The 10,022-nt window shown below is 42.8% G+C and overlaps 1 long non-coding RNA gene and 1 pseudogene across 2 annotated transcripts; both read left to right on the top strand.

Moving 5' to 3' along the window:
- The first annotated feature begins 3,161 nt into the window (after positions 1-3,161).
- Positions 3,162-3,566, top strand: Gm13352 (annotated as a pseudogene).
- Positions 3,567-4,489: 923 nt separating this feature from the next.
- On the top strand, positions 4,490-6,788 carry LOC102636124. Of its 2 annotated transcripts, none has more exons than XR_001783240.1 (2): positions 4,490-4,858; positions 6,642-6,788. It is a non-coding gene; the product is annotated as an uncharacterized LOC102636124 (long non-coding RNA). The 2 variants fall into 2 exon arrangements; XR_001783239.1 differs by having other exon boundaries at positions 6,418-6,788.
- The last annotated feature ends 3,234 nt before the right edge of the window (positions 6,789-10,022 follow it).

Below are 10,022 nucleotides of genomic sequence, written 5' to 3'. Positions count from 1 at the left end.
TTTCTTCCTTCCTTCCTTCCTTCCTTTCTTTCTTTTCTTTTCTTTTTCCTTTTTTTTTTTTTTTTTTTTTTTTTGAGACAGGATTTCTCTGTCCTGGAACTCACTCTGTAGACCAGGCTGGCCTCTCCTCCTGAATGCTAGGATTAAAGGCATGCACCACCACTGCCTGGCCAAGGTAACTTTCTTAAACCAATGATGTGAGATCACAGGTTTGAATCTTTTTTTTTTTTTGTTTTGTTTGTTTGTTTGGTTGGTTGGTTTTTTTTGTCCTTTATGACTTTTGACTTAGTGTTCAGCAGTACTGACTTCTGTGTTCCTGGGGCAGACACCCTAGCCTCGTTAAGCTCAGTTTCCTAATTCATAAGAACAATGGGCATAATATTTATTCCCTTGTTGGGTAAGGTTATCATGTCAACTAAATACAGTAATCTTTAAAATGCTCAGTGGCACAGGCTCAGAATCCAGGAGCCTCTTAACTTCTATTTCTTCAGCAAAACCTACTAAGAGTTTTAAAAGTACCTGCTGTCATTTGACAAAGGACCATAAAATGCCTCAGCAGGTGTCTAATCTCACCCATTGCAAAATTGTCATTATTAACTAGGAACCCACAGATTGTATCAACTCTAGAAATCCTCAATGTTGAATCCCGAGAGCAGTGAATCTTCCTCTTTGAACTCTGTTCTCTTTCTCTCCTAGGGCCTTGCTTTGTGCCTCAGGCTGGTCTTAAATGTGCAAACCTCCTGCTTCAGCCTCCCAAGTGAACAGAGCACTCAGCTCCCTCAGTGACAAGCACGGTCTTGTTCACCACTGAGTCCCTGTCCCCTTTATACCGCATCCTTTAAAGCATGGCAAATCCTAGGCACTAATGAAATGTTCACTGAATAAATACTGTTTTTTTCTGATCATGCCTCCAAATTTTAGAGGTACCAGTTTTTGTTTATTTGTTTGTTTCTTCTTCAACTTCTAGAGCCCATTGGAATAAGACACCCCCGGTTAAAATCCCAGCAAGTTTCTTTTTCTTCTCTGTAGAAACAGAGAGCTGACTCTAAAATTAATGCAGACCTGCAAAGGATGAAATATACCTTATAAAACCTTGGCAAAGATGGGACTGGAGGACAGTTAAGAGCACTGCCTGCTCTTGCAGAAGACCCAGATTTGATTCCCAGCACCCACATGGTAGCTCATAACCATCCATACATAACTCTAGTTCCACAGGATCTGGTGCCATTTTCTGACCGTCATCAGCACCAGGCATGCATGTGGTGCATAGGTGCAGTCAAAACATTCACACACAGAGTAAAATAAATACATTTAAAACGATTGTAAAGAACATAGTTGGAGGAGATTCGCTGTTTGGAGCCAGGCCTTTTGTGGTGATGAGAATAATGTAATTCTTGTGGGTAGGTAGGAAACCTGCTGCTCAGAACAGACTAGAAAAGCAATAACTCTGTGTGTGTGTGTGTGTGTGTGTGTGTGTGTGTGTGTTATCTGATTTATGATTTGGGTGACACTGCAGGCAATGAGAAAAATATTGATATTGGATCAGTTAGATATTAACAAGGAGAAAAAAAAAGTACCTACGCCTACATCCTATACCAAAAATAATTTCCCGATAGCCTGCACACAGACAACAGTGCTTGCCAAGGGAGGAAATATTTTTGACACTGCCAAGATGGTTTGCCAACCATACAAACAGGTAACCACACCAAAACCATAAAAAGAAGATTTGCCAGGGCTATATTAAAATCAAAAAGTCTGTTCATCAAAAGAAGCCCTTAGGAGAATAAAAAGGAGCTGTGTGGTAGGGTACCTGTATCCTCAGTGCATAGTTGTCTGATGCAGGAGAATCAGGAACTGAAGACCCGCCTGGGAGGCATTAGCAAGCCCCTGGCGAGAGACAGGGGGCAGGGGTGGGAAAGAGAAATTACAAAAGAAAAGGCTAACAATACTCTGACAAAGGAAGCATCCAGAATACATAAAAACTACTATAAATCAAGGAAAAGAAACAATACCAACTGGAAAATGGTCAAAAGACTCAGACATTGACAAAGATGATGTAAAAAAGCCCAAAGAGCCTTTAAGAAAATGCTTAATTCCATTAAACAATGGAAAACTCAAACTAAAACCATATTATTTTTACCAAATATTTAAAGACTTAGCACCAACCCTCTTTAGAAGAGAAAAAAAACACTAAGCCATTCTGTGTGGCCAGCATAATTGCTGCGGAAGCCAGGAGTATGCAGGTGAAGATCAGTACAGATCAGTACTCCCCATGGATAACCAAACAGAAACCCTGAACAAATTGGGTTTCAAACCTAACAGCATATACCTAAGAGAAGTATACACTCTCTCGTATGGATTGGCTTATTGTTGTTGCTGTTGTTTTTGGTTAGGGTCTCACTACTTGGCTAAGGAAAGCCTCAGACTCTCAATCTTCCTGTCTCAGGCTCATGAGTGCTGCAATTTCAAGAATGTGCCACCATACCTGGCCTGTGAGTTAAGTAGGGGTGCAAAGGTGGTTCAAATCCAAGATGATCAGTGCACTACAACTCGGGATGAAGGGAAAACACACACACACACACACGCACACACACACACACAGAGAGAGAGAGAGAGAGAGAGAGAGAGAGAGAGAGAGGAGATACAGAGACAGATGGACACACACAGAGACAGACACAGATACATACAAAGACAGAGACAGACACACAGACACACAGACACACAGACACAGAAACAAACAGGGAGAGACTAAGGGTGAGAGGGAGGGAAACAGAGACACACAGTTGTTTCACTTGGTTTAATTAAAAGAAAAAGACCTCTGACAAAACCCTTTTGTAAAACAGAAAGGGTTTGGAAGGATGACAAAGTTAGCAAAGTAGGGAGACAAGAGACCTGCTTATTGTGCTAATGGGCACTTTTACAGGGAGTCCTCCGTAGTGGGAGTCCTCTGGTGGTGGAGCATGGTGGTAGAGCATTTGCCTTGCAGGCACAAGGCCCTGGGTTTAATTACCAGCACTGCAAAGAAGAAGGGGAAACATGTTTGTGAATGACTTATAGCTAAGATTGTCCTCAATGGTGAAAGATACATTTTCCCAAGATAGGGGAATTCATTACACTCTCTATTATTCAATGCTTCAGGTTCTAGAAAGAGTGTTAAGGGACACCAGGACTTCAAGATGGCGTTGCTCGTGCCATTAAAGAAGAAGAAGCTCATGGGAGTCAGACTTGGAGAGCTGCCGAGCTGGATAATGATGCGGGATTTCACCCCTAGTGGCATTGCAGGAGCCTTTCGGAGAGGGTATGACCGGTATTACAAGTACATCAACGTTCAGAAAGACAGCATCTCGGGGATTAGCATGGTCCTGGCAGCCTGCGTGGTTTTCAGCTACTGCATTTCTTACAAGGAACTCAAACATGAGCGGTGACACAAGTACCACTGAAGAGGGGTCACTGGAGGTCATTGCGTGGCCGAGCATAACTGCCTGCCCGACTCCGACCTAGGAAGATTTCAACTGGCTGAACCTTCATATCCTGACTGAGGACTACTGTTCATAAAAGGTGACTGGTTCACGTAGAAAGAAAGAAAGTAAGAAAGAAGGGAAGGGAAGGGAAGGGAAGGGAAGGGAAGGGAGCGAGCTATGGAAAATGTAACGACAAAGCATATCTAATTTGCAAACAAAGAGAAGTAGAAGTATTTGTAATGAGAAAGGTCATCAGAAGTAGGGGTTGCTCAAAGATTGCAACACTAAGCATGGCAACCAGAAGGCAAATTCTCGAAGCTGCAAAGTGAGAGGTTAACACTCAATAAAACAGGTTTGGTTTTATTCTTTTTTTTTTTTTTTTTTTTTTTTTTTTTTTTTTTTTTTTTAGATGGGATCCTGCTATGTTCCCTAAGCTTGTCATGAGCTCCTGGGCTCCACATATCTTCTGCCTCAGCTTCATGAGTAGCTAGGATTCCAAGTGGCTAGGATTCTACTACACCTAGCCGAAGTACTGAAACCGATTTTCTATAAACCAACAATGAACAGACCAATACAGAACTTAGAAAATAATTCCAAACTTATGTGTGAAAAGTTGAAAGACAAGATGTTATTTCCATGTGACCTGGTAAAAGAGAGCCAGAATAAAAAAACATGGACTGGTGCTGCAGAGATGGATCAGGGGTTAACAGCACTGACTGCTCTTCCAGAGATCCTGAGTTCTAATTCCAGCAACCACATGGTGGCTCACAACCATCTGTAATAGGATCTGATGCCCTCTTCTGTGTGTCTGAAGACAGCAACAGTGTTCTCACATACATAAAATAAATAAATCTTAAAAATATAAAAAAGAGAGAGAGAGAGAGAGAGAGAGAGAGAGAGACGGACAGACACAGACAGACACAGACAGACACAGAGATAGACAGGAACAAAAGCAGACATACAGAGAGAGACAGGGACGGGGGTGGGGTGGGGTGGGGTGGGGTGACATCAGAAATTCACAAAGGTGGGATATCTGAGAAGGAAGAAAGCAAGAAAGCTCCAGTGACTGTATCCCCACTGTGTTTGGGGAAAACTGAAGGAGCTTCCAGAATAAAAGATAAGTTAAATAACCCTAGTGTCTAGAGACCAGGAATTCTACCTCCAGGACCAGCCCACAGCCCTGACAAACCTCCAAAGGAGTTGTCGATTTCAGTGAAGGGATGAGGTCCCAGAGGACAGGTCAGCAGTGAAGAGGAGGCCTGCTTTGTCACTCTCTGTGGTTCACAGGGCAGAGGCCTCCTGCAATCTGGAGAGAGAACCTGTTTTTCAAAACTGAGCTGGAAATTGGGAACCAGTCACAAGACAGGAAGCCTGAATTTCATCTGCCATGGCTGAAGGTAAGGGACAGCTTTGGGAGACAGTGATGGAGAGTGGGAGGCAGTTATGGAGAGTGGCAAGGTCAAACACTTAAAAGCTCAGAATGCAGATGAGGAGACATTCCCTCAGCAACCAAGAATAACATCGGAGTGAAGAGCCCCAGCCTGATCTCAGAGGGAGCAGACTAGAGACTCAAGCCCAAGCAGGTCACTTCTCAACCTCAGCTGCACCCCTCCGGCGGGGCCATTAATAGGCTGGAGGTCTTGAAAGGACATAGTGACAAATCCTCTGCCTGTATCACTAGCAGTGCTGTGCTTGCAGGAGGACCACATTTAGAGCTCTGCGGAGGGCAAAAGGAGTGTGAGGCTAAGCCCAGCCAGCAGAGGCTCTTGGTACCCAGAGAAGGGATGCTAGTAGTGTTGATCCTCCTTTGGCAAAACTAGGCAGTTGTCCGATACAGGCTCCAAACCAGCATAAGCCATAGGAAAGACACATCTACAAAAACTGCTCCAACCCTCCCTCCCTCCTCGCCTCCCTTTTTCCTCCTTTCCTTCCTTCCTCCCTTCCTTCTTTCCTTTCGTCCCTTCCTTCCTTCCTTCCTCCCTTCCTTCTTTCCTTTCATCCCTTCCTTCCATCCTTTTCTTCCTTCCTTCCTTCCTTCCTTCCTTCCTTCCTTCCTTCCTTCCTTCCTTCCTCCCTTCCTTTTCTCCCTTCCTTCCTTCCTTCCTTCCTTCCTTCCTTCCTTCCTTCCTTCCTCCCTTCCCTCCCTTCCTTCCTTCCTTCCTTCCTTCCTTCCTTCCTCCCTCCCTTCCCTTCCCTTCCCTTCCCTTCCCTTCCCTTCCCTTCCCTTCCCTTCCCTTCCCTTTCCTTCCTTCCTCCCTTCCTCTTCTCCCTTCCTTCCTTCCTTCCTTCCTTCCTTCCTTCCTTCCTCCCTTCCTTTTCTCCCTTCCTTCCATCCATCTTTTCCTTTCTTCCTCCCATTCCCACTCCTCCTTTCCTCTATCTTTTGGCTCTTTAGGATTCCTTTTTTCCCTCTTTTATTACATTTTTTTTTAAATCAGTGTTTTGACCTCATAGTATCTCCAAAATATATTTTATTTTTATTCTGCTTTATGCATATGTTTAATTTTATGTACACCTTTTAATTATTATGGCATTATTTTCCCTTTATACCCCCTTTCCCTCCATTTTAAAAAACTCTACTGTACTTTTAGTAGTAATTGGCTGTTATTGAAAAGAAACCCCTCTGGTTTTTATTCTTCTTTCTATATTTATCTAAATTTGTATTTAAATTTTTTTATTACCAGGAAAACTTTTTTTTCCTTAAATCTTTCTTCTCTTCCTTTTTCTCTTCTCCATTCCTCCTCTATTTCTGCAATATATTTCCTCCTGCTTCTTCTATATTTTCTTTTTTTAACCTGTCTCTTTTTATCTGATTAATTTGTTAGTTCTACATTTATCTTGAACAATTTTAACTCCATAGCAAATTCTACATAGGCTTTCCCTTAACTGGGTTATGGTCATTTGTGATACATTCATGAGCCTTCACTGATTTCAAGTGTGTTTCTGTTTTGTTCAGATTGATGTTGCTGCAATTATAATGGTTTCTGCAGTGGTTTGAATAAGAGTGGCCCCCATAGGCTCATAGATTCCAATGCCTCATCATCAGGGAGTGCTACTGTTTGAAAAGGATTAGGGGATGTGTGTGGCCTTGTTGGAGGAAGTGCATCACTGAAGGTGGGCTTTGGGGTTTCAGAAGCCCAAGTCAGGCCCAGTGCCTTTCTCTCTTCCTGCTGCCTGCAGATCCAGATGTAGAACTCTCAGCTCCTTCTCCATGTCTGCCTACAGGCCACCGTGCTCTCCTCCATGCTGACAATGGACTAAACCTCTGAAACTGTAAGCGAGCCCCAGTTAACTGCTTCCTTTTACAAGAGTTGCTGTGTTCCTGGTGTCTCTCACAGCAATGGAACACTGGATAAGACAGTTTGTTCTCCTCTCACTGAGTAAACTGAACATAGAGCATATGAAAGCAGGCTGCTCAGTGAGAGAGTCACCAAATAAAACTAGGAGAGGGACCCACCAGCAGAGGCACAAAAGGCACCATAGAAATCCATATGGCGCTAGCAGACTCCATCCAGGGGAAACAGATCACACACGCTTTTGAAGCTTTCTCTAAAACAGACTATAGTCCAGGTTACAAAGGAAGTCTGAGCAAATAAAAAATACAAAAATCAAACTAAGTTCTTCTGCCTTATCAGATCATAGTGGAAAAAAAAAAAAAAAGAAATGAGTGCAAGAGAAACTACCCAGATGCTTGGAGACTGAACAAGACACTCCAGAATGACCAATGAGTCATTGAAAAAAATCAGGGCAGACATTTTAAAGTTTCTAAAATCATGAAGAAGATAGTAGAAGACGGAAAGACCTCATATACCCATGGGCAGCCAGAATTATTATAAAATTCTTACCAAAAGAAGATCTACAGATACAATGAAATCTCCATCAAAATTCCTGTTATAATCTCTATGTGACTAGAAAAAATTCCTAAAATTTATATAGAAGGATAAATGAGCCTGTCTTGTTTCCTCTGTCTCTTTTTCTTTAATTGTTATTGCTACATATAGGAATAAATAAATAAATACAACTAGATGAGTACATTTAGTGTTTCTCATATGTGAACATTTTTTACTGCTGATTGCTTCATACTGGATAACCAAGTGGGAGCTCGTCCCTGGGAAAGACTGATTGTCCCTTCCTTAGCCATTAATTGTCTATAGCTTATAATATAGAAGTGGACCCTGGGAGATTTCTCCCTCCATCTTGGCCTGTGAACTGATACTGCCATGGCTCAGGTCTTGAGTAGGTAGCCATACTGGTGAGTTTGTGGATGCAGCTCCCCTGTCACATCTGTAAGATGATCTCACAGCACACACTTCAGCCCTCTGGCCTTTTTAGCCTTCCCTCCTCCCTCTGCTGTGACATCCCTTGAGGTTTAGGTGTAGGGATTGTGTTCTTGTCACATAGGTTGGGACATCTTACAGTAGGTTGTTCTCTGCATTTGGGCCAGTGTGGCATTCTCTGTCTGCTGTAAAAAAAAAAAAAAAAAAAAAAAAAAGGCTTTTTTTTTGATGAGGGGAGAGAACTACACTTCTCTGTGGGTAGAATGACAGGTATTTAGAATGCAGTTAGAAATATCCTTTGTGGGATTGCAAGCTGGTGCAGCTACTCTGGAAATCAGTGTGTAGAATCCTCAAAGAGCAAAAAATTAATCTGTTGTATAACCCAGCTATACCCCTCCTTGGCACATGCTGAAAGGACTCACGATGACTCCACAGATACTTGCTCAGCCACTCTATATACAAGAGCTAGGACATAGAGACAACTTAAGTATCCTTCAAGTGATGAGTGGATAATGAAAACTCAGTACATATACAATGGAGTACTATTCAACCATAAAGAAAAATGAAATTTCCAGATAAATGGGTGGGACTTAGGGAACTCAGACTCAGAAAGGTGGATGCTGCATATTCTCTTTTAGCTGTGTATCTTAGCTCCGAGTCTTTAAATGTAAGGACAACTGGGCATACATGCAGAAACCAGGAAACTAAAGGAAGACTGGGACAACAGTAGCTGTCTTAGTTTCTATTCCTGTTGCTGTAATAAAATGCCCTGACAAAAGCAACTTAGGGGAAAATGAGTGCATTCTGGTTCATTGTTAAAGGCACAGTCCATGCTGGTGGGAAAGTCAGGAGGCAGGAGCTTGAAGCAGCTCCTCACATGGCAGTGTAGTCAACACACAGGGAGCCAACAATGCAGGCACGTTTGCTCAGCCCATGGTCTCTACCTCCTCCACTCCAGGACTCCTGCTGTCCCAGTTTGGGTTTTATTGCTGTGAAGAGTCACCATGGCTAGGGCAACTCTTATAAAGGACATGTTTAATTGGGGCTGGCTTGCCCATTCAGAGGTTCAGTCCAGTATCATCGTGGTGAGAAGCATGGCAGTGCTCAGGCAGACATGGTGCTAGAGAAGGAGCTCATTGTTCTATATCTTGATCTAAGGCAGCAGATGGAGACTGTGTGCCACACTGGACATAACCTGAGCATGTAAGAGACCGCAAAGCACAGCCTGACCAGGCCACACTTTCTCCAACTAGGCCACACCTCCTAATAGTGCCACTCCCTATGGGCCAAGCATTCAAACACATGAGTCTGTGGGGGCCATTCCTATTCAAACCACTACACTATGCAGGTCCATTGACCTGAGTTCAATCCCCAGGATAGAGTTTAAGAAGCTGGATACAGTGGCTCACATCTGTAAGCAGAGGCAGAAGAGCCACCCAGACTGAGAGTCAGTTATCTTTGCATATGCAAAGTAGCAGAAAGCAAGAGAGACCTTCCCTCTGCAAGGAGGAAGGAGAAAACTTACATGCAAGCATTTCTGTGTTGTGCTGAATTAGTCCTTTGAGATATACCCAGGAGGGCCCTACCTGGGTCACATGATAGTTTATTTATTTATTTATTTATTTAGGAACCACCACACTGAGTTTCACTGTGGCTGATCAAGTTTGTATTCCTACCAGCAGTGAAAATTTTGAAATTTTAGTTTCTTTTAAAAAATATTATATTATATTATATTATATTATATTATATTATATTATATGAATGTGCTTTCATTTTAATGTGTGGTGTGGGGACATGGGCTTCTTCAGATTGTCCATGGCAGCTGCCTATCATTCATCTCGGGCTCGAGCAGGGATGTGATTTTTGCCTGCTGCAGAGAGTTTCTGTGACTGTGTGACCTTTGAGGTCATATATGCTCAGTCTACACCCAGTGTGGCACAGTCTTCTGCTGCTGCCTGTGGATCCAGATGTAGAACTCTGAGCAGCTTCTCCAGTACCGTGTCTGCCTGCATGCTGCCATGCTTCCCACAATAATGATAGTAGACTAAATGTCTGAAACTGTAAGCTAACCCCAATTAAATATTGTTTTTTGTAAGTGTTATCATGGTCTCGGTGTCTCTTCACAGCAATAAAACAAAAGTGAAGCCGTCTTGCTGATCTGCAGGTTAATTTTGAAGGAAAACTGTAAAGCGCCCAATGGAGAACCTTCATGGGTTTCTGTTATGAATTGAATGAGAAGCAGATGAGGCATTTTCTAGATTGAACAGATTGTTGAAGTTGGGAA

This window comes from Mus musculus, chromosome 2 (assembly GCF_000001635.26).
Source record: "Mus musculus strain C57BL/6J chromosome 2, GRCm38.p6 C57BL/6J".
Taxonomy (NCBI): domain Eukaryota; kingdom Metazoa; phylum Chordata; class Mammalia; order Rodentia; family Muridae; genus Mus; species Mus musculus.
This window is presented reverse-complemented; position numbering and strand designations above follow the sequence as displayed.